Genomic DNA, 26,929 nt, shown 5'->3' with positions numbered 1-26,929 from the left:
TGAAAGTCCTGTAATCCACATGCAAACAACTGTGTAGTGTATTTTTGTCAAAAACTTTCTGCATGTAGCGTGTACAAAACACGTAATTTCACAGCGGGGGAATCTATGTAATTTACGTATCTATTGGGTAGAACACGGTCCAACAAATTTATCCTTTGAAAACTGCCTGATTTTCGAAACTGCTATTAGGAAAATGCTGCGAAGTCAGAGTTAATGTTTCTAGGTGTAAATATGCCTTGTATGGTGGATGAAAGTTCGGTAATACACATGTACACAACGCATTAAAAATGCATGTCAAATCCGTGATGTACGTAGCGTGTTCGGAACACGGACTCTCATGGTGAGGGAAACTATGTAAATTACATATCTATTGGTTAGAACCCACTCCAGGAGCATTTTACTGAAAAATCTGACTCAGTTTCGAAACTGGTGTTATGAAAATGCTGCGACAACTGAGTAAATGCTTTAAGGTGACAATATGTCTTCAATGGTTACTTAAAGATGTGTAATTCACATGCTAACCACTCAGCAGTGAATATTTGTTGAATCCGTGGTGCATGTACCATTTTCGGAACACGGAATGTTACGGTGATGGTATCTATGAAAATGAGATATCTATTGGATAGAACATGCACCAAGAGAATTTTTCTGCGGAAACTGCTTGATTTTCAAAACTGACGTTAGGAAAATCTGGCTAAATGTTTCTAGGTGAAAATATGCCTTGTATGGTGGATGAAAGTTCAGTAATCCACATGCTCACACTCATTAAAGGATGCTTGTCGAATCTGTGATGCATGTGACATGTTCAGAACACGGAATGTCACGGTGAGTGAAACTATTTAAATTACATATCTTTTGGGTAGAACTCACTCCAAGAGCATTTTTCTGTGAAATCTGCCTCATTTTCAAAAGTGACGTGAGGAAAACCTGAGAAATCTGAGAAAATGCTTCTAAGTGTCAATATGCCTTGAATGGGGAATGAAAGTATGGTAATCCACATGTTATCAACTAAGAAGTGAATATTTTTCGAATCCGTGATTTATTTAGTGTATTCAGAATATGGAAGTTCACGGTAATGAAACTATGTAAATTACAATTCTATTGGGTAGAACTAGCTTGAATAGAATTTTTCTGTGAAAATTATATGATTTTCGAATTTGAACTTTGGATAAAGATTCGAAATGTGAGTTAATACTTTTAGGTGTAAATATGCCTTTATGGTGAATGAAATTTTGGTAATCCACATTTCCACAACATATTAAAGAATCTTTGTCTGATCCGTGATGCATGTAGCATGTTTGGTACACGGAAATTCATGGTGAGTGAATCAATGTATTTTACATATCTATTGGGTAGAACACGCTCCAAAATTTTTTCCTTTTAAAACTACTTGATTTTCGAAACTCCTATAAGGAAAATTCTGTGAACACAGAGCTAATGTTTCTAGGTATAAATATGCCTTTTTTGGTGGATGAAATTTGTGTAATTCATATGTACCCCACTCAATAAATATGTTTGTCAAATTCGTTATGCATATAACGTGTTTGGAACACGGACTCTCATGGTGAGGGAAACTATGTAAATTACATATCTATTGGCTAGAACCCTCTCCAGGAGCATTTTACTCAAAAATCTGCCTCTGTTTCGAAACTGGAGTAATGCAAACGCTGCGAAAAATGAGTAAATGCTTTAAGGTGACAACATGACTTAAATGGTACATTAAAGATATGTAATTCACATGCTGAATACTCAGCAGTGAATATATTTTGAATCCGTGGTTCATGTACTATTTTCGGAACACAGAATGTTAAAGGGACGGTATCTATGAAAATGAGATGTGTATCGGATAGAACATGCACGAAGAGAATTTTTCTGCGAAAACTGACTGATTTTCAAAACTGACTTTAGGAAAAATCTGCAAAATCTGAGTAAATGTTTCTAGGTGAAAATATGCCTTGTATGTTGGATGGAAGTTTGGATATTCAGGTGCTCAAACATTAAAGAATGTTTGTCGAATCTGTGATGCATGTGACATGTTCAGAACACGGAATGTCATGGTGAGTGAAACTATTTAAATTACATATCTTTTGGGTAGAACTCAATCCAAGAGCATTTTTCTGTGAAATCTGCCTCATTTTCAAAAGTGGAGTGAGGAAAAACCTGAGAAATCTGAGAAAATGCTTCTAAGGGTCAATATGCCTTGAATGGGGAATGAAAGTCCGGTAACCCACATGTTATCAACTAAGAAGTGAATATTTTTCGAATCCGTGATTTATTTAGTGTATTCAAAACATGGAATTTCACGGTAATGCAACTATGTAAACTACAATTCTATTGGGAAGAACTAGCTTGAATAGAATTTTTCTGCGAAAATTGTATGATTTTCGAATTTGAACTTTGGATAAAGGTTCGAAATGAGAGTAAATGCTTTTAAGTGTAAATATGCCTTTATGGTGGATGAAATTTTGGTAATCCACATTTCCACAACATATTAAAGAATCTTTGATCCGTGATGCTTGTAGCGTGTTTGTAAAATGGAAATTCATGGTGAGTGAATCAATGTATATTACATATCTATTGGGTAGAACTCGCTGCAAGGGAATTTTTCTGCGAAAACTGCATCATTTTTGAAACTGGCAATTGGAAAGTGCTGCAAAATCTGAGAAAATACTTATAACTGTCAATATGCATGGTATTGTGATTGAAGATAGGTAATCCTCATGCTAACAAATCTGTAGTGAATATTTTTCTAATCCGTTATGCATGTAGCATGTTTGGAACACCGAATTGCACGGCGAGGAAATTTATTTAATTTACATTTCCCTAGGTTAGAAATTGCTCCAAGAGTCTTTTCCTGATGTAACAGGCTGATTTTCGAAACTGGCGTTAGTAATAAGCTGCGTACTCAGATTAATAGATTCTCGGTGTAATTATGCCTTGTATGGTGGATGAAAGTTCGGGTAATCCGCATGCTAACAACTCTGTAGTGAATATTTGTCGAATCCGAGATACATGAAGCGTGTTCGGAACACAGAATATCACGGTGAGCGAATCTATGTAAAATACATGTCTCTTGGGTAGAACTCACTACAAGAGATTTTTCGGAGAAATCAGCCTCATTTTCGAAACTGGCGTTTGAAAATCTGCAAAATCAGAGAAAATGCTTCAAAGTGACAATATGCCATGTATTGTGATGGAAGTTCGTAAAATCCCATGCAAACCAATCTGTGGTGAATATTTGTAGAAAGCGTTATGCATGTAGCGTGATCGTATCACGGAAATTCCCGGCGATGGACTCTATGTAAATTACACGTGTATTTGGGTAGAACTCGCTCTAAAATTTTTTCCTGAAAAAAAGGCTTGATCTTTGAAACTGGCATTAGGAAATTGCTGCAAATTCAGAGTTAATGTTTCTAGGTGTAAATATGCCATGTGTGGTGGATGAAAGTTCTGTAATCTACATGTTCACAACTCATACGAGAAAGTTTGTTGAATCCTTGATGCATGTAGCGTGTTCGGAAATTGGAATGTCACTGTGAGGGAAACTACGTAAATTACATTTTTATTGGGAAGTACTCTCTCCATGAGGATTTTTCTGCGAACCTGCCTCATTTTCAAATCTGGATTAGGAAAGACTTTCAAAATATGAAAAACTGCTTCAAAGTGTCAATATGGCTTTTATGGTGGATGAAAGTTTGGTAATCCTTATGCTAACAACTCTGTAGTGAATATTTGTCGAATCCGTGATGCATGTAGGTTTTTCGGAACACGGAATTTCACGATGACGGGTTCTATGTCAATTGCATATCTATTGGGTAGAACTCTCTCCAAGAGGATTTCTCTGGGAAAACTGCATGATATTAGAAACTGACATTAGGAGAAATCTACCAAATCAGAATAAATCATTCTATGTATAAATATGCATTGTAAGGTGGATGAAAGTTCAGTATACACATGTTCACAACTCATTAAAGAATGTGTGTTGAATCCATGATGCATGTAACGTGTTCAGAACACGGAATGTCACGGTGAGTGAAAATAGGTAAATTACATATCTTTTGGGTAGAACTCGCTCCAAGAGCATTTTTCTGCCAAATCTGCCTCATTTTCAAAACTGGCGTTAAAACTAAACTGTGAACTCTGAGAAAATCCTTCAAAGTGTCAGTAAGACTTGTATGTTGTATGAAAGTGTGGTAATCCACATGCTAACAGCTCTGTAGTGAATATTTGTCGAATCCGAGATACATGAAGCGTGTTCGGAACACAGAATGTCACGGTGAGCTAATCCATGTAAATTACATGTCTATTGGTTACAACTCGCTCCATGAGTATTTTGCCGTGAAATCTACCTCAGTTTCCAAACTGGCGTTTGGAAAGATCTGTGAAATCAGAGAAAATGCTTCTAAGCATCAATATGCCTTGCATTGTCATGAAAGTCCTGTAATCCACATGCAAACAACTGTGTAGTGTATTTTTGTCAAAAACTTTCTGCATGTAGCGTGTACAAAACACGTAATTTCACAGCGGGGGAATCTATGTAATTTACGTATCTATTGGGTAGAACACGGTCCAACAAATTTATCCTTTGAAAACTGCCTGATTTTCGAAACTGCTATTAGGAAAATGCTGCGAATTCAGAGTTAATGTTTCTAGGTGTAAATATGCCTTGTATGGTGGATGAAAGTTCGGTAATACACATGTACACAACGCATTAAAAATGCATGTCAAATCCGTGATGTACGTAGCGTGTTCGGAACACGGACTCTCATGGTGAGGGAAACTATGTAAATTACATATCTATTGTTAGAAAACACTCCAGAGCATTTTACACTGAAAAATCTGACTCAGTTTTGAACTGGTGTTATGAAACTGCGAAACTGATATGCTTTAGGTGACAAATGTCTTCAATGGTTACTTAAAGGACTTCAAATATGAACATGCTTAAGGTCATGGCTTTCTAGTGATGCAAGTTTGATATTTGTATGTAACAACTCTGTAGTGAATATTTGTACGAATCGTTTGCATTAGGTTTTCGGAACACGGAATGTTCACGATGACGGTGAGTCTCATGAAAATGCATATCTATTGGGTAGAACTCACTCCAAGAGATTTCTCTGGGAAAACTGCATGATTTCAAAATGACTTAGAAAATCTCCACATCAAATAATCATTCTAGGTGATAAATATGCTTGTATAGGTGGATGAAAGTTCGGTATACATACATGTTCACAACTCATTAAAGAATGTGTGTTGAATCTGATGCAGTGACATGTGTTCAGAACCAGGAATGTCACGGTGAGTGAAAATAGGTAAATTACATATCTTTTGGGTAGAACTCGCTCCAAGAGCATTTTTCTGCAAATCTGCCTCATTTTCAAAACTGGCATTAAAACTAAACTGTGAACTCTGAGAAAATCTTTCAAAGTGTCAGTTAGACTTCTATGTTGTATGAAAGTGTGGTAATCCACATGCTAACAGCTCTGTAGTGAATAATAGTCGAATCCGAAATACATGAAGCGTGTTCGGAACACAGAATATCACGGTGAGTTAATCCATGTAAATTACAAGTCTATTGGTTAGAACTCGCTCCAAAAGACTTTTGCAGTGAAATCTACCTCTGTTTTAAAAACTGGCGTTTGGAAAGGTTTGTGAAATCAGAGAAAATGCTTCTAAGCATCAATATGCCTTGCATTTTCATGAAAGTCCTGTAATCCACATGCAAACAACTGTGTAGTGTATATTTCTCGATAACTTTCTGCATGCAGCATGTTTCAAAACACGTAATTTCACAGCGGGGGAGTCTATGTAATTTACGTATCTATTCGGTAGAACACGGTCCAACAAATTTATCCTTTGAAAACTGCCTGATTTTCGAAACGGCTAATAGGAAAAAGCTGCGAAGTCAGAGTTAATGTTTCTAGGTGTAAATATGCCTTGTATGGTGGATGAAAGTTCGGTAATACACATGTACACAACGCATTAAAAATGCATGTCAAATCCGTGGTGTACGTAGCGTGTTTCGGAACACGGACTCTCATGGTGCGGGAAACTATGTAAATTACATATCTATTGGTTAGAACCCACTCCAGGAGCATTTTACTGAAAAATCTGACTCAGTTTCGAAACTGGTGTTATGAAAATGCTGCGTCAACTGAGTAAATGCTTTAAGGTGACAATATGTCTTCAATGGTTACTTAAAGATGTGTAATTCACATGCTAACCACTCAGCAGTGAATATTTGTTGAATCCGTGGTGCATGTACCATTTTCGGAACACGGAATGTTACGGTGATGGTATCTATGAAAATGAGATATCTATTGGATAGAACATGCACCAAGAGAATTTTTCTGCGGAAACTGCTTGATTTTCAAAACTGTCGTTAGGAAAATCTGACTAAATGTTTCTAGGTGAAAATATGCCTTGTATGGTGGATGAAAGTTCGGTAATCCACATGCTCACACTCATTAAAGGATGCTTGTCGAATCTGTGATGCATGTGACATGTTCAGAACACGGAATGTCACGGTGAGTGAAACTATTTAAATTACATATCTTTTGGGTAGAACTCACTCCAAGAGCATTTTTCTGTGAAATCTGCCTCATTTTCAAAAGTGACGTGAGGAAAACCTGAGAAATCTGAGAAAATGCTTCTAAGTGTCAATATGCCTTGAATGGGGAATGAAAGTATGGTAATCCACATGTTATCAACTAAGAAGTGAATATTTTTCGAATCCGTGATTTATTTAGTGTATTCAGAATATGGAAGTTCACGGTAATGAAACTATGTAAATTACAATTCTATTGGGTAGAACTAGCTTGAATAGAATTTTTCTGTGAAAATTATATGATTTTCGAATTTGAACTTTGGATAAAGATTCGAAATGTGAGTTAATACTTTTAGGTGTAAATATGCCTTTATGGTGAATGAAATTTTGGTAATCCACATTTCCACAACATATTAAAGAATCTTTGTCTGATCCGTGATGCATGTAGCATGTTTGGAACACGGAAATTCATGGTGAGTGAATCAATGTATTTTACATATCTATTGGGTAGAATACGCTCCAAAATTTTTTCCTTTAAAACTACTTGATTTTCGAAACTCCTATAAGGAAAATCTGTGAACACAGAGCTAATGTTTCTAGGTATAAATATGCCTTTTTGGTGGATGAAATTTGTGTAATCATATGTACCCCACTCAATAAATATGTTTGTCAAATTCGTTATGCATATAACGTGTTTGGAACACGGACTCTCATGGTGAGGGAAACTATGTAAATTACATATCTATTGGTTAGAACCCACTCCAGGAGCATTTTACTGAAAAATCTGACTCAGTTTCGAAACTGGTGTTATGAAAATGCTGCGACAACTGAGTAAATGCTTTAAGGTGACATGATGTCTTCAATGGTTACATTAAAGATGTGTAATTCACATGCTAACCACTCAGCAGTGAATATTTGTTGAATCCGTGGTGCATGTACCGTTTTCGGAACACGGAATGTTACGGTGACGGTATCTATGAAAATGAGATATCTATTGGATAGAACATGCACCAAGAGAATTTTTCTGCGGAAACTGCTTGATTTTCAAAACTGACGTTAGGAAAATCTGGCTAAATGTTTCTAGGTGAAAATATGCCTTGTATGGTGGATGAAAGTTCGGTAATCCACATGCTCACACTCATTAAAGAATGTTTGTCGAATCTGTGATGCATGTGACATGTTCAGAACACGGAATGTCACGGTGAGTGAAACTATTTAAATTACATATCTTTTGGGTAGAACTCACTCCAAGAGCATTTTTCTGTGAAATCTGCCTCATTTTCAAAAGTGGTGTGAAGAAAAACCTGAGAAATCTGAGGAAATGCTTCTAAGTGTCAATATGCCTTGAATGGGGAATGAAAGCCCGGTAACCCACATGTTATCAACTAAGAAGTGAATAATTTTCGAATCCGTGATTTATTTAGTGTATTCGGAACATGGAATTTCACAGTTATGAAACTATGTAAATTACAATTCTATTGGGAAGAACAAGATTGAATAGAATTTTTCTGCGAAAAATTGTATGAATTTCGAATTTGAATTTTGGATAAAGGTTCGAAATGAGAGTAAATGCTTTTAAGTGTAAATATGCGTTTATGGTGGATGAAATTTTGGTAATCCACATTTCCACAACATATTAAAGAATCTTTGATCCGTGATGCTTGTAGCGTGTTTGTAAAATGGAAATTCATGGTGAGTGAATCAATGTATATTACATATCTATTGGGTAGAACTCGCTGCAAGGGAATTTTTCTGCGAAAACTGCATCATTTTTGAAACTGGCAATTGGAGAATGCTGCAAAATCTGAGAAAATACTTATAACTGTCAATATGCATGGTATTGTGATTGAAGATAGGTAATCCTCATGCTAACAAATCTGTAGTGAATATTTTTCTAATCCGTTATGCATGTAGCATGTTTGGAACACCGAATTGCACGGCGAGGAAATTTATTTAATTTACATTTCCCTAGGTTAGAAATTGCTCCAAGAGTCTTTTCCTGATGTAACAGGCTGATTTTCGAAACTGGCGTTAGTAATAAGCTGCGTACTCAGATTAATAGATTCTCGGTGTAATTATGCCTTGTATGGTGGATGAAAGTTCGGTAATCCGCATGCTAACAACTCTGTAGTGAATATTTGTCGAATCCGAGATACATGAAGCGTGTTCGGAACACAGAATATCACGGTGAGCGAATCTATGTAAAATACATGTCTCTTGGGTAGAACTCACTACAAGAGATTTTTCGGAGAAATCAGCCTCATTTTCGAAACTGGCGTTTGAAAATCTGCAAAATCAGAGAAAATGCTTCAAAGTGACAATATGCCATGTATTGTGATGGAAGTTCGTAAAATCCCATGCAAACCAATCTGTGGTGAATATTTGTAGAAAGCGTTATGCATGTAGCGTGATCGTATCACGGAAATTCCCGGCGATGGACTCTATGTAAATTACACGTGTATTTGGGTAGAAATCGCTCTAAAATTTTTTCCTGAAAAAAAGGCTTGATCTTTGAAACTGGCATTAGGAAATTGCTGCAAATTCAGAGTTAATGTTTCTAGGTGTAAATATGCCATGTGTGGTGGATGAAAGTTCTGTAATCTACATGTTCACAACTCATACGAGAAAGTTTGTTGAATCCTTGATGCATGTAGCGTGTTCGGAAATTGGAATGTCACTGTGAGGGAAACTACGTAAATTACATTTTTATTGGGAAGTACTCTCTCCATGAGGATTTTTCTGCGAACCTGCCTCATTTTCAAATCTGGATTAGGAAAGACTTTCAAAATATGAAAAACTGCTTCAAAGTGTCAATATGGCTTTTATGGTGGATGAAAGTTTGGTAATCCTTATGCTAACAACTCTGTAGTGAATATTTGTCGAATCCGTGATGCATGTAGGTTTTTCGGAACACGGAATTTCACGATGACGGGTTCTATGTCAATTGCATATCTATTGGGTAGAACTCTCCCCAAGAGGATATCTCTGGGAAAACTGCATGATATTAGAAACTGACATTAGGGGAAATCTACCAAATCATGAATAAATCATTCTCTGTATAAGTATGCATTGTAAGGTGGATGAAATTTCAGTATACACATGTTCACAACTCATTAAATAATGTGTCTTGAATCCATCATGCATGTAACGTGTTCTGAACACGGAATGTCACGGTGAGTGAAAATAGGTAATTACATATCTTTTGGGTAGAACTCGCTCCAGGAGCATTTTTCTGCCAAATCTACCTCATTTTCAAAACTGGCGTTAAAACTAAACTGTGAACTCTGAGAAAATCCTTCAAAGTGTCAGTAAGATTTGTATGTTGTATGAAAGTGTGGTAATCCATATGCTAACAGCTCTGTAGTGAATATTTGTCGAATCCGAGATACATGAAGCGTGTTCGGAACACAGAATGTCACGGTGAGCTAGTCCATGTAAATTACATGTCTATTGGTTACAACTCGCTCCATGAGTATTTTGTCGTGAAATCTACCTCAGTTTTCAAACTGGCGTTTGTAAAGATCTGTGAAATCCGAGAAAATTCTTCTAAGCATCAATATGCCTTGCATTGCCATGAAAGTCCTGTAATCCACATGCAAACAACTGTGTAGTGTATTTTTGTCGAAAACGTTCTGCATGTAGCGTGTTGAAAACAGGTTAATTCACAGCCGGGGAATCTATGTAATTTAGGTATCTATTGGGTAGAACACGGTCCAACAATTTTATAATTTGAAAACTGCCTGATTTTCGAAACCGCTATTAGGAAAAAGCTGCGAATTCAGACTTAATGTTTCTAGGTGTAAATATGCCTTGTATGGTGGATGAAAGTTCGGTAATACACATGTACACAACGCATTAAAAATGCATGTCAAATCTGTGATGTACGTAGCGTGTTCGGAACACGGACTCTCATGGTGAGGGAAACTATGTAAATTACATATCTATTGGGAAGTACACTCTCCATGAGGATTTTTCTGCGAAACTGCCTCATTTTCAAATCTGGAATAGGAAAGACTTTCAAAATATGAAAACATGCTTCAAAGTGTCAATATGGCTTTTATGGTGGATGAAAGTTTGATAATCCTTATGCTAACAACTCTGTAGTGAATATTTGTCGAATCCGTGATGCATGTAGGTTTTTCGGAACACGGAATTTCATGATGACGGGTTCTATGTAAATTGCATATCTATTGGGTAGAACTATCTCCAAGAGGATTTCTCTGTGAAAACTGCATGATATTAGAATCTGACATTAGAGGAAATCTACCAAATCAGAATAAATCATTCTAGGTATAAATATGCATTGTAAGGTGGATGAAAGTTCGGTATACACATGTTCACAACTCATTAAAAATGTGTGTTGAATCCATGATGCATGTAATGTGTTCAGAACATGGAATGTCACGGTGAGTGAAAATAGGTAAATTACATATCTTTTGGGTAGAACTCGCTCCAAGAGCATTTTTCTGCAAATCTGCCTCATTTTCAAAACTGGCATTAAAACTAAACTGTGAACTCTGAGAAAATCTTTCAAAGTGTCAGTTAGACTTCTATGTTGTATGAAAGTGTGGTAATCCACATGCTAACAGCTCTGTAGTGAATAATAGTCGAATCCGAAATACATGAAGCGTGTTCGGAACACAGAATATCACGGTGAGTTAATCCATGTAAATTACAAGTCTATTGGTTAGAACTCGCTCCAAAAGACTTTTGCAGTGAAATCTACCTCTGTTTTAAAAACTGGCGTTTGGAAAGGTTTGTGAAATCAGAGAAAATGCTTCAAAGCATATATGCCTTGCATTTTCATGAAAGTCCTGTAATCCACATGCAAACAACTGTGTAGTGTATATTTCTCGATAACTTTCTGCATGCAGCATGTTCAAAACACGTAATTTCACAGCGGGGGAGTCTATGTAATTTACGTAATCTATTGGGTAGAACACGGTCCAACAAATTTATCCTTTGAAAACTGCCTGATTTTCGAAACTGCTATTAGGAAAAAGCTGCGAAGTCAGAGTTAATGTTTCTAGGTGTAAATATGCCTTGTATGGTGGATGAAAGTTCGGTAATACACATGTACACAACGCGTTAAAAATGCATGTCAAATCCGTGGTGTACGTAGTGTGTTTGGAACACGGACTCTCATGGTGTGGGAAACTATGTAAATTACATATCTATTGGTTAGAACCCACTCCAGGAGCATTTTACTGAAAAATCTAACTCAGTTTCGAAACTGGTGTTATGAAAATGCTGCGTCAACTGAGTAAATGCTTTAAGGTGACAATATGTCTTCAATGGTTACTTAAAGATGTGTAATTCACATGCTAACCACTCAGCAGTGAATATTTGTTGAATCCGTGGTGCATGTACCATTTTCGGAACACGGAATGTTACGGTGATGGTATCTATGAAAATGAGATATCTATTGGATAGAACATGCACCAAGAGAATTTTTCTGCGGAAACTGCTTGATTTTCAAAACTGACGTTAGGAAAATCTGACTAAATGTTTCTAGGTGAAAATATGCCTTGTATGGTGGATGAAAGTTCAGTAATCCACATGCTCACACTCATTAAAGGATGCTTGTCGAATCTGTGATGCATGTGACATGTTCAGAACACGGAATGTCACGGTGAGTGAAACTATTTAAATTACATATCTTTTGGGTAGAACTCACTCCAAGAGCATTTTTCTGTGGAATCTGCCTCATTTTCAAAAGTGACGTGAGGAAAACCTGAGAAATCTGAGAAAATGCTTCTAAGTGTCAATATGCCTTGAATGGGGAATGAAAGTATGGTAATCCACATGTTATCAACTAAGAAGTGAATATTTTTCGAATCCGTGATTTATTTAGTGTATTCAGAATATGGAAGTTCACGGTAATGAAACTATGTAAATTACAATTCTATTGGGTAGAACTAGCTTGAATAGAATTTTTCTGTGAAAATTATATGATTTTCGAATTTGAACTTTGGATAAAGATTCGAAATGTGAGTTAATACTTTTAGGTGTAAATATGCCTTTATGGTGAATGAAATTTTGGTAATCCACATTTCCACAACATATTAAAGAATCTTTGTCTGATCCGTGATGCATGTAGCATGTTTGGTACACGGAAATTCATGGTGAGTGAATCAATGTATTTTACATATGTATTGGGTAGAACACGATCCAAAATTTTTTCCTTTTAAAACTACTTGATTTTCGAAACTCCTATAAGGAAAATTCTGTGAACACAGAGCTAATGTTTCTAGGTATAAATATGCCTTTTTTGGTGGATGAAATTTGTGTAATTCATATGTACCCCACTCAATAAATATGTTTGTCAAATTCGTTATGCATATAACGTGTTTGGAACACGGACTCTCATGGTGAGGGAAACTATGTAAATTACATATCTATTGGCTAGAACCCTCTCCAGGAGCATTTTACTCAAAAATCTGCCTCTGTTTCGAAACTGGAGTAATGCAAACGCTGCGAAAAATGAGTAAATGCTTTAAGGTGACAACATGACTTAAATGGTACATTAAAGATATGTAATTCACATGCTGAATACACAGCAGTGAATATATTTTGAATCCGTGGTTCATGTACTATTTTCGGAACACAGAATGTTAAAGGGACGGTATCTATGAAAATGAGATGTGTATTGGATAGAACATGCACGAAGAGAATTTTTCTGCGAAAACTGACTGATTTTCAAAACTGACTTTAGGAAAAATCTGCAAAATCTGAGTAAATGTTTCTAGGTGAAAATATGCCTTGTATGTTGGATGGAAGTTTGGATATTCAGGTGCTCAAACATTAAAGAATGTTTGTCGAATCTGTGATGCATGTGACATGTTCAGAACACGGAATGTCATGGTGAGTGAAACTATTTAAATTACATATCTTTTGGGTAGAACTCAATCCAAGAGCATTTTTCTGTGAAATCTGCCTCATTTTTTAAAGTGGAGTGAGGAAAAACCTGAGAAATCTGAGAAAATGCTTCTAAGGGTCAATATGCCTTGAATGGGGAATGAAAGTCTGGTAATCCACATGTTATCAACTAAGAAGTGAATATTTTTCGAATCCGTGATTTATTTAGTGTATTCAAAACATGGAATTTCACGGTAATGCAACTATGTAAACTACAATTCTATTGGGAAGAACTAGCTTGAATAGAATTTTTCTGCGAAAATTGTATGATTTTCGAATTTGAACTTTGGATAAAGGTTCGAAATGAGAGTAAATGATTTTAAGTGTAAATATGCCTTTATGGTGGATGAAATTTTGGTAATCCACATTTCCACAACATATTAAAGAATCTTTGTCTGATCCGTGATGCATGTAGCATGTTTGGTACACGGAAATTCATGGTGAGTGAATCAATGTATTTTACATATGTATTGGGTAGAACACGATCCAAAATTTTTTCCTTTTAAAACTACTTGATTTTCGAAACTCCTATAAGGAAAATTCTGTGAACACAGAGCTAATGTTTCTAGGTATAAATATGCCTTTTTTGGTGGATGAAATTTGTGTAATTCATATGTACCCCACTCAATAAATATGTTTGTCAAATTCGTTATGCATATAACGTGTTTGGAACACGGACTCTCATGGTGAGGGAAACTATGTAAATTACATATCTATTGGCTAGAACCCTCTCCAGGAGCATTTTACTCAAAAATCTGCCTCTGTTTCAAACTGGAGTAATGAAAACGCTGCGAAAAATGAGTAAATGCTTTAAGGTGACAACATGTCTTAAATGGTACATTAAAAATATGTAATTCAAATGCTGAATACTCAGCAGTGAATATATTTTGAATCCGTGGTTCATGTACTATTTTCGGAACACAGAATATTAAAGGGATGGTATCTATGAAAATGAGATGTGTATCGGATAGAACATGCACGAAGAGAATTTTTCTGCGAAAACTGACTGATTTTCAAAACTGACTTTAGGAAAAATCTGCAAAATCTGAGTAAATGTTTCTAGGTGAAAATATGCCTTGTATGTTGGATGGAAGTTTGGATATTCAGGTGCTCAAACATTAAAGAATGTTTGTCGAATCTGTGATGCATGTGACATGTTCAGAACACGGAATGTCATGGTGAGTGAAACTATTTAAATTACATATCTTTTGGGTAGAACTCAATCCAAGAGCATTTTTCTGTGAAATCTGCCTCATTTTTTTAAAGTGGAGTGAGGAAAAACCTGAGAAATCTGAGAAAATGCTTCTAAGGGTCAATATGCCTTGAATGGGGAATGAAAGCCCGGTAACCCACATGTTATCAACTAAGAAGTGAATAATTTTCGAATCCGTGATTTATTTAGTGTATTCAAAACATGGAATTTGACGGTAATGCAACTATGTAAACTACAATTCTATTGGGAAGAACAAGATTGAATAGAATTTTTCTGCAAAAATTGTATGATTTTTGAATTTGAATTTTGGATACAGGTTCGAAATGAGAGTAAATGCTTTTAAGTGTAAATATGCGTTTATGGTGGATGAAATTTTGGTAATCCACATTTCCACAACATATTAAAGAATCTTTGATCCGTGATGCTTGTAGCGTGTTTGTAAAATGGAAATTCATGGTGAGTGAATCAATGTATATTACATATCTATTGGGTAGAACTCGCTGCAAGGGAATTTTTCTGCGAAAACTGCATCTTTTTTGAAACTGACAATTGGTGAATGCTGCAAAATCTGAGAAAATACTTATAACTGTCAATATGCATGGTATTGTGATTGAAGATAGGTAATCCTCATGCTAACAAATCTGTAGTGAATATTTTTCTAATCCGTTATGCATGTAGCATGTTTGGAACACCGAATAGCACGGCGAGGAAATTTATTTAATTTACATTTCCCTAGGTTAGAAATTGCTCCAAGAGTCTTTTCCTGATGTAACAGGCTGATTTTTGAAACTGGCGTTAGTAATAAGCTGCGTACTCAGATTAATAGATTCTCGGTGTAAATATGCCTTGTATGGTGGATGAAAGTTCGGTAATCCGCATGCTAACAACTCTGTAGTGAATATTTGTCGAATCCGAGATACATGAAGCGTGTTCGGAACACAGAATATCACGGTGAGCGAATCTATGTAAAATACATGTCTCTTGGGTAGAACTCACTACAAGAGATTTTTTGGAGAAATCAGCTTCATTTTCGAAACTGGCGTTTGAAAATCTGCAAAATCAGAGAAAATGCTTCAAAGTGACAATATGCCATGTATTGTGATGGAAGTTCGTAAAATCCCATGCAAACCAATCTGTGGTGAATATTTGTAGAAAGCGTTATGCAAGTAGCGTGATCGTATCACGGAAACTCCCGGCGATGGACTCTATGTAAATTACACATGTATTTGGTTAGAACTCGCTCTAATATTTTTTCCAGAAGAAACGGCTTGAACTTTGAAACTGGCATTAGAAAATTGCTGCAAATTCAGAGTTAATGTTTCTAGGTGTAAATATGCCATGTGTGGTGGATGAAAGTTCTGTAATCTACATGTTCACAACTCATACGAGAAAGTTTGTTGAACCCTTGATGCATGTAGCGTGTTCAGAAGTTGGAATGTCACTGAGAGGGAAATTACGTAAATTACATTTTTATTGGGAAGTACTCTCTCCATGAAGATTTTTCTGCGAACCTGCCTCATTTTCAAATCTGGATTAGGAAAGACTTTCAAAATATGAAAAACTGCTTCAAAGTGTCAATATGGCTTTTATGGTGGATGAAAGTTTGGTAATCCTTATGCTAACAACTCTGTAGTGAATATTTGTCGAATCCGTGATGCATGTAGGTTTTTCGGAACACGGAATTTCACGATGACGGGTTCTATGTAAATTGCATATCTATTGGGTAGAACTCTCCCCAAGTGGATATCTCTGGGAAAACTGCATGATATTAGAAACTGACATTAGGGAAATCTACCAAATCTGAATAAATCTTTCTCTGTATAAGTATGCATTGTAAGGTGGATGAAATTTCAGTATACACATGTTCACAACTCATTAAAGAATGTGTGTTGAATCCATCATGCATGTAACGTGTTCTGATCACGGAAAGTCACGGTGAGTGAAAATAGGTAAATTACATATCTTTTGGGTAGAACTCGCTCCAAGAGCATTTTTCTGCCAAATCTGCCTCATTTTCAAAACTGGCGTTAAAACTAAACTGTGAACTCTGAGAAAATCCTTCAAAATGTCAGTAAGATTTGTATGTTGTATGAAAGTGTGGTAATCCATATGCTAACAGCTCTGTAGTGAATATTTGTCGAATCCGAGATACATGAAGCGTGTTCAGATCACAGAATGTCACGGTGAGCTAGTCCATGTAAATTACATGTCTATTGGTTACAACTCGCTCCATGAGTATTTTGCCGTGAAATCTACCTCAGTTTCCAAGCTGGCGTTTGTAAAGATCTGTGAAATCCGAGAAAATTCTTCTAAGCATCAATATGCCTTGCATTGCCATGAAAGTCCTGTAATCCACATGCAAACAACTGTGTAGTGTATTTTTGTCGAAAACGTTCTGCATGTAGCGTGTTCAAAACACGTTAATTCACAGCCGGGGAATCTATGTAATTTAGTTATCTATTGGGTAGAACACGGTCCAACAAATTTATCCTTTGAAAACTGCCTGATTTTCGAAACCGCTATTAGGAAAAAGCTGCGAATTCAGAGTTAATGTTTCTAGGTGTAAATATGCCTTGTATGGTGGATGAAAGTTCGGTAATACACATGTACACAACGCATTAAAAATGCATGTCAAATCTGTGATGTACGTAGCGTGTTCGGAACACGGACTCTCATGGTGAGGGAAACTATGTAAATTACATATCTATTGGGAAGTACACTCTCCATGAGGATTTTTCTGCGAAACTGCCTCATTTTCAAATCTGGAATAGGAAAGACTTTCAAAATATGAAAACATGCTTCAAAGTGTCAATATGGCTTTTATGGTGGATGAAAGTTTGATAATCCTTATGCTAACAACTCTGTAGTGAATATTTGTCGAATCCGTGATGCATGTAGGTTTTTCGGAACACGGAATTTCATGATGACGGGTTCTATGTAAATTGCATATCTATTGGGTAGAACTATCTCCAAGAGGATTTCTCTGTGAAAACTGCATGATATTAGAATCTGACATTAGAGGAAATCTACCAAATCAGAATAAATCATTCTAGGTATAAATATGCATTGTAAGGTGGATGAAAGTTCGGTATACACATGTTCACAACTCATTAAAGAATGTGTGTTGAATCCATGATGCATGTAATGTGTTCAGAACATGGAATGTCACGGTGAGTGAAAATAGGTAAATTACATATCTTTTGGGTAGAACTCGCTCCAAGAGCATTTTTCTGCAAATCTGCCTCATTTTCAAAACTGGCATTAAAACTAAACTGTGAACTCTGAGAAAATCTTTCAAAGTGTCAGTTAGACTTCTATGTTGTATGAAAGTGTGGTAATCCACATGCTAACAGCTCTGTAGTGAATAATAGTCGAATCCGAAATACATGAAGCGTGTTCGGAACACAGAATATCACGGTGAGTTAATCCATGTAAATTACAAGTCTATTGGTTAGAACTCGCTCCAAAAGACTTTTGCAGTGAAATCTACCTCTGTTTTAAAAACTGGCGTTTGGAAAGGTTTGTGAAATCAGAGAAAATGCTTCTAAGCATCAATATGCCTTGCATTTTCATGAAAGTCCTGTAATCCACATGCAAACAACTGTGTAGTGTATATTTCTCGATAACTTTCTGCATGCAGCATGTTCAAAACACGTAATTTCACAGCGGGGGAGTCTATGTAATTTACGTATCTATTCGGTAGAACACGGTCCAACAAATTTATCCTTTGAAAACTGCCTGATTTTCGAAACGGCTAATAGGAAAAAGCTGCGAAGTCAGAGTTAATGTTTCTAGGTGTAAATATGCCTTGTATGGTGGATGAAAGTTCGGTAATACACATGTACACAACGCATTAAAAATGCATGTCAAATCCGTGATGTACGTAGCGTGTTCGGAACACGGACTCTCATGGTGAGGGAAACTATGTAAATTACATATCTATTGGTTAGAACCCACTCCAGGAGCATTTTACTGAAAAATCTGACTCAGTTTCGAAACTGGTGTTATGAAAATGCTGCGACAACTGAGTAAATGCTTTAAGGTGACAATATGTCTTCAATGGTTACTTAAAGATGTGTAATTCACATGCTAACCACTCAGCAGTGAATATTTGTTGAATCCGTGGTGCATGTACCATTTTCGGAACACGGAATGTTACGGTGATGGTATCTATGAAAATGAGATATCTATTGGATAGAACATGCACCAAGAGAATTTTTCTGCGGAAACTGCTTGATTTTCAAAACTGTCGTTAGGAAAATCTGACTAAATGTTTCTAGGTGAAAATATGCCTTGTATGGTGGATGAAAGTTCGGTAATCCACATGCTCACACTCATTAAAGGATGCTTGTCGAATCTGTGATGCATGTGACATGTTCAGAACACGGAATGTCACGGTGAGTGAAAGTATTTAAATTACATATCTTTTGGGTAGAACTCACTCCAAGAGCATTTTTCTGTGAAATCTGCCTCATTTTCAAAAGTGACGTGAGGAAAACCTGAGAAATCTGAGAAAATGCTTCTAAGTGTCAATATGCCTTGAATGGGGAATGAAAGTCTGGTAATCCACATGTTATCAACTAAGAAGTGAATATTTTTCGAATCCGTGATTTATTTAGTGTATTCAGAATATGGAAGTTCACGGTAATGAAACTATGTAAATTACAATTCTATTGGGTAGAACTAGCTTGAATAGAATTTTTCTGTGAAAATTATATGATTTTCGAATTTGAACTTTGGATAAAGATTCGAAATGTGAGTTAATACTTTTAGGTGTAAATATGCCTTTATGGTGAATGAAATTTTGGTAATCCACATTTCCACAACATATTAAAGAATCTTTGTCTGATCCGTGATGCATGTAGCATGTTTGGAACACGGAAATTCATGGTGAGTGAATCAATGTATTTTACATATCTATTGGGTAGAATACGCTCCAAAATTTTTTCCTTTAGAACTACTTGATTTTCGAAACTCCTATAAGGAAAATACTGTGAACACAGAGCTAATGTTTCTAGGTATAAATATGCCTTTTTTGGTGGATGAAATTTGTGTAATACATATGTACCCCACTCAATAAAAATGTTTGTCAAATTCGTTATGCATATAACGTGTTTGGAACACGGACTCTCATGGTGAGGGAAACTATGTAAATTACATATCTATTGGCTAGAACCCTCTCCAGGAGCATTTTACTCAAAAATCTGCCTCTGTTTCAAACTGGAGTAATGAAAACGCTGCGAAAAATGAGTAAATGCTTTAAGGTGACAACATGTCTTAAATGGTACATTAAAAATATGTAATTCAAATGCTGAATACTCAGCAGTGAATATATTTTGAATCCGTGGTTCATGTACTATTTTCGGAACACAGAATATTAAAGGGATGGTATCTATGAAAATGAGATGTGTATCGGATAGAACATGCACGAAGAGAATTTTTCTGCGAAAACTGACTGATTTTCAAAACTGACTTTAGGAAAAATCTGCAAAATCTGAGTAAATGTTTCTAGGTGAAAATATGCCTTGTATGTTGGATGGAAGTTTGGATATTCAGGTGCTCAAACATTAAAGAATGTTTGTCGAATCTGTGATGCATGTGACATGTTCAGAACACGGAATGTCATGGTGAGTGAAACTATTTAAATTACATATCTTTTGGGTAGAACTCAATCCAAGAGCATTTTTCTGTGAAATCTGCCTCATTTTTTTAAAGTGGAGTGAGGAAAAACCTGAGAAATCTGAGAAAATGCTTCTAAGGGTCAATATGCCTTGAATGGGGAATGAAAGCCCGGTAACCCACATGTTATCAACTAAGAAGTGAATAATTTTCGAATCCGTGATTTATTTAGTGTATTCAAAACATGGAATTTGACGGTAATGCAACTATGTAAACTACAATTCTATTGGGAAGAACAAGATTGAATAGAATTTTTCTGCAAAAATTGTATGATTTTCGAATTTGAATTTTGGATAAAGGTTCGAAATGAGAGTAAATGCTTTTAAGTGTAAATATGCGTTTATGGTGGATGAAATTTTGGTAATCCATATTTCCACAACATATTAAAGAATCTTTGATCCGTGATGCTTGTAGCGTGTTTGTAAAATGGAAATTCATGGTGAGTGAATCAATGTATATTACATATCTATTGGGTAGAACTCGCTGCAAGGGAATTTTTCTGCGAAAACTGCATCTTTTTTGAAACTGACAATTGGAGAATGCTGCAAAATCTGAGAAAATACTTATAACTGTCAATATGCATGGTATTGTGATTGAAGATAGGTAATCCTCATGCTAACAAATCTGTAGTGAATATTTTTCTAATCCGTTATGCATGTAGCATGTTTGGAACACAGAATTGAACGGCGAGGAAATTTATTTAATTTATATTTCCCTAGGTTAGAAATTGCTCCAAGAGTCTTTTCCTGATGTAACAGGCTGATTTTCGAAACTGGCGTTAGTAATAAGCTGTGTACTAAGATTAATAGATTCTCGGTGTAAATATGCCTTGTATGATGGATGAAAGTTCGGTAATCCGCATGCTAACAACTCTGTAGTGAATATTTGTCGAATCCGAGATACATGAAGCGTGTTCGGAACACAGAATATCACGGTGAGCGAATCTATGTAAAATACATGTCTCTTGGGTAGAACTCACTACAAGAGATTTTTCGGAGAAATCAGCCTCATTTTCGAAACTGGCGTTTGAAAATCTGCAAAATCAGAGAAAATGCTTCAAAGTGACAATATGCCATGTATTGTGATGGAAGTTCGTAAAATCCCATGCAAACCAATCTGTGGTGAATATTTGTAGAAAGCGTTATGCAAGTAGCGTGATCGTATCACGGAAACTCCCGGCGATGGACTCTATGTAAATTACACATGTATTTGGGTAGAAATCGCTCTAAAATTTTTTCCAGAAGAAACGGCTTGAATTATGAAACTGGCATTAGAAAATTGCTGCAAATTCAGAGTTAATGTTTCTAGGTGTAAATATGCCATGTGTGGTGGATGAAAGTTCTGTAATCTACATGTTCACAACTCATACGAGAAATTTTGTTGAAACCTTGATGCATGTAGCGTGTTCGGAAGTTGGAATGTCACTGAGAGGGAAATTACGTAAATTACATTTTTATTGGGAAGTACTCTCTCCATGAGGATTTTTCTGCGAACCTGCCTCATTTTCAAAACTGGATTAGGAAAGACTTTCAAAATATGAAAAACTGCTTCAAAGTGTCAATATGGCTTTTATGGTGGATGAAAGTTTGGTAATCCTTATGCTAACAACTCTGTAGTGAATATTTGTCGAATCCGTGATGCATGTAGGTTTTTCGGAACACGGAATTTCACGATGACGGGTTCTATGTAAATTGCATATCTATTGGGTAGAACTCTCCCCAAGAGGATATCTCTGGGAAAACTGCATGATATTAGAAACTGACATTAGGGGAAATCTACCAAATCTGAATAAATCTTTCTCTGTATAAGTATGCATTGTAAGGTGGATGAAATTTCAGTATACACATGTTCACAACTCATTAAATAATGAGTCTTGAATCCATCATGCATGTAACGTGTTCTGAACACGGAATGTCACGGTGAGTGAAAATAGGTTAATTACATATCTTTTGGGTAGAACTCGCTCCAGGAGCATTTTTCTGCCAAATCTACCTCATTTTCAAAACTGGCGTTAAAACTAAACTGTGAACTCTGAGAAAATCCTTCAAAGTGTCAGTAAGATTTGTATGTTGTATGAAAGTGTGGTAATCCATATGCTAACAGCTCTGTAGTGAATATTTGTCGAATCCGAGATACATGAAGCGTGTTCGGAACACAGAATGTCACGGTGAGCTAGTCCATGTAAATTACATGTCTATTGGTTACAACTCGCTCCATGAGTATTTTGTCGTGAAATCTACCTCAGTTTCCAAACTGGCGTTTGTAAAGATCTGTGAAATCCGAGAAAATTCTTCTAAGCATCAATATGCCTTGCATTGCCATGAAAGTCCTGTAATCCACATGCAAACAACTGTGTAGTGTATTTTTGTCGAAAACGTTCTGCATGTAGCGTGTTGAAAACACGTTAATTCACAGCCGGGGAATCTATGTAATTTAGGTATCTATTGGGTAGAACACGGTCCAACAATTTTATAATTTGAAAACTGCCTGATTTTCGAAACCGCTATTAGGAAAAAGCTGCGAATTCAGACTTAATGTTTCTAGGTGTAAATATGCCTTGTATGGTGGATGAAAGTTCGGTAATACACATGTACACAACGCATTAAAAATGCATGTCAAATCTTTGATGTACGTAGCGTGTTCGGAACACGGACTCTCATGGTGAGGGAAACTATGTAAATTACATATCTATTGGGAAGTACACTCTCCATGAGGATTTTTCTGCGAAACTGCCTCATTTTCAAATCTGGAATAGGAAAGACTTTCAAATATGAAAACATGCTTCAAAGTGTCAATATGGCTTTTATGGTGGATGAAAGTTTGATAATCCTTATGCTAACAAATCTGTAGCTGAATATTTTTCGAATCTGTGATGCATGTAGGTTTTTCGGAACACGGAATTTCATGATGACCGGTTCTATGTAAATTGCAAATCTATTGGGTAGAACTATCTCCAAGAGGATTTCTCTGTGAAAACTGCATGATATTAGAATCTGACATTAGAGGAAATCTACCAAATCAGAATAAATCATTCTAGGTATAAATATGCATTGTAAGGTGGATGAAAGTTCGGTATACACATGTTCACAACTCATTAAAGAATGTGTGTTGAATCCATGATGCATGTAATGTGTTCAGAACATGGAATGTCACGGTGAGTGAAAATAGGTAAATTACATATCTTTTGGGTAGAACTCGCTCCAAGAGCATTTTTCTGCAAATCTGCCTCGTTTTCAAAACTGTCATTAAAATTAAACTGTGAACTCTGAGAAAATCTTTCAAAGTGTCAGTTAGACTTCTATGTTGTATGAAAGTGTGGTAATCCACATGCTAACAGCTCTGTAGTGAATAATAGTCGAATCTGAGATACATGAAGCTGGTTCGGAACACAGAATATCACGGTGAGCTAATCCATGTAAATTACATGTCTACTGGTTACAACTCGCTCCAAAAGACTTTTGCAGTGAAATCTACCTCTGTTTTAAAAACTGGCGTTTGGAAAGGTTTGTGAAATCAGAGAAAATGCTTCTAAGCATATATGCCTTGCATTTTTATGAAAGTCCTGTAATCCACATGCAAACAACTGTGTAGTGTATATTTCTCGATAACTTTCTGCATGCAGCATGTTCAAAACACGTAATTTCACAGCGGGGGAGTCTATGTAATTTACGTATCTATTGGGTAGAACACGGTCCAACAAATTTATCCTTTGAAAACTGCCTGATTTTCGAAACTGCTATTAGGAAAAAGCTGCGAAGTCAGAGTTAATGTTTCTAGGTGTAAATATGCCTTGTATGGTGGATGAAAGTTCGGTAATACACATGTACACAACGCATTAAAAATGCATGTCAAATCCGTGGTGTACGTAGTGTGTTTGGAACACGGACTCTCATGGTGTGGGAAACTATGTAAATTACATATCTATTGGTTAGAACCCACTCCAGGAGCATTTTACTGAAAAATCTAACTCAGTTTCGAAACTGGTGTTATGAAAATGCTGCGTCAACTGAGTAAATGCTTTAAGGTGACAATATGTCTTCAATGGTTACTTAAAGATGTGTAATTCACATGCTAACCACTCAGCAGTGAATATTTGTTGAATCCGTGGTGCATGTACCATTTTCGGAACACGGAATGTTACGGTGATGGTATCTATGAAAATGAGATATCTATTGGATAGAACATGCACCAAGAGAATTTTTCTGCGGAAACTGCTTGATTTTCAAAAACTGACGTTAGGAAAATCTGACTAAATGTTTCTAGGTGAAAATATGCCTTGTATGGTGGATGAAAGTTCAGTAATCCACATGCTCACACTCATTAAAGGATGCTTGTCGAATCTGTGATGCATGTGACATGTTCAGAACACGGAATGTCACGGTGAGTGAAACTATTTAAATTACATATCTTTTGGGTAGAACTCACTCCAAGAGCATTTTTCTGTGGAATCTGCCTCATTTTCAAAAGTGACGTGAGGAAAACCTGAGAAATCTGAGAAAATGCTTCTAAGTGTCAATATGCCTTGAATGGGGAATGAAAGTATGGTAATCCACATGTTATCAACTAAGAAGTGAATATTTTTCGAATCCGTGATTTATTTAGTGTATTCAGAATATGGAAGTTCACGGTAATGAAACTATGTAAATTACAATTCTATTGGGTAGAACTAGCTTGAATAGAATTTTTCTGTGAAAATTATATGATTTTCGAATTTGAACTTTGGATAAAGATTCGAAATGTGAGTTAATACTTTTAGGTGTAAATATGCCTTTATGGTGAATGAAATTTTGGTAATCCACATTTCCACAACATATTAAAGAATCTTTGTCTGATCCGTGATGCATGTAGCATGTTTGGTACACGGAAATTCATGGTGAGTGAATCAATGTATTTTACATATGTATGGGTAGAACACGATCCAAAATTTTTTCCTTTTAAAACTACTTGATTTCGAAACTCCTATAAGGAAAATTCTGTGAACACAGAGCTAATGTTTCTAGGTATAAATATGCCTTTTTTGGTGGATGAAATTTGTGTAATTCATATGTACCCCACTCAATAAATATGTTTGTCAAATTCGTTATGCATATAACGTGTTTGGAACACGGACTCTCATGGTGAGGGAAACTATGTAAATTACATATCTATTGGCTAGAACCCTCTCCAGGAGCATTTTACTCAAAAATCTGCCTCTGTTCGAAACTGGAGTAATGCAAACGCTGCGAAAAATGAGTAAATGCTTTAAGGTGACAACATGACTTAAATGGTACATTAAAGATATGTAATTCACATGCTGAATACACAGCAGTGAATATATTTTGAATCCGTGGTTCATGTACTATTTTCGGAACACAGAATGTTAAAGGGACGGTATCTATGAAAATGAGATGTGTATCGGATAGAACATGCACGAAGAGAATTTTTCTGCGAAAACTGACTGATTTTCAAAACTGACTTTAGGAAAATCTGCAAAATCTGAGTAAATGTTTCTAGGTGAAAATATGCCTTGTATGTTGGATGGAAGTTTGGATATTCAGGTGCTCAAACATTAAAGAATGTTTGTCGAATCTGTGATGCATGTGACATGTTCAGAACACGGAATGTCATGGTGAGTGAAACTATTTAAATTACATATCTTTTGGTAGAACTCATCCAAGAGCATTTTTCTGTGAAATCTGCCTCATTTTTTAAAGTGGAGTGAGGAAAAACCTGAGAAATCTGAGAAAAATGCTTCTAAGTGTCAATATGCCTTGAATGGGGAATGAAAGTCTGGTAATCCACATGTTATCAACTAAGAAGTGAATATTTTTCGAATCCGTGATTTATTTAGTGTATTCAAAACATGGAATTTCACGGTAATGCAACTATGTAAACTACAATTCTATTGGGAAGAACAGATTGAATAGAATTTTTCTGCAAAATTGTATGATTTTCGAATTTGAATTTGGATAAAGGTTCGAAATGAGAGTAAATGATTTAAGTGTAAATATGCCTTTATGGTGGATGAAATTTTGGTAATCCACATTTCCACAACATATTAAAGAATCTTTGTCTGATCCGTGATGCATGTAGCATGTTTGGTACACGGAAATTCATGGTGAGTGAATCAATGTATTTTTACATATGTATTGGGTAGAACACGATCCAAAATTTTTTCCTTTTAAAACTACTCTTGATTTTCGAAACTCCTATAAGGAAAATTCTGTGAACACAGAGCTAATGTTTCTAGGTATAAATATGCCTTTTTTGGTGGATGAAATTTGTGTATTCATATGTACCCCACTCAATAAATATGTTTGTCAAATTCGTTATGCATATAACGTGTTTGGAACACGGACTCTCATGGTGAGGGAAAACTATGTAAATTACATATCTATTGGCTAGAACCCTCTCCAGGAGCATTTTACTCAAAATCTGCCTCTGTTTCGAAACTGGAGTAATGCAAACGCTGCGAAAAATGAGTAAATGGCTTTAAGGTGACAACATGACTTAAATGGTACTTAAAGATATGTATTCACACATGCTGAATACACAGCAGTGAATATATTTTGAATCCGTGGTTCATGTACTATTTT

Source organism: Camelus ferus, chromosome 20 (genome assembly GCF_009834535.1).
Source record: "Camelus ferus isolate YT-003-E chromosome 20, BCGSAC_Cfer_1.0, whole genome shotgun sequence".
NCBI classification, from domain to species: Eukaryota; Metazoa; Chordata; class Mammalia; order Artiodactyla; family Camelidae; genus Camelus; species Camelus ferus.
The sequence above is the reverse complement of the archived record's forward strand: the minus strand, read 5'-3'. Positions refer to the sequence as shown.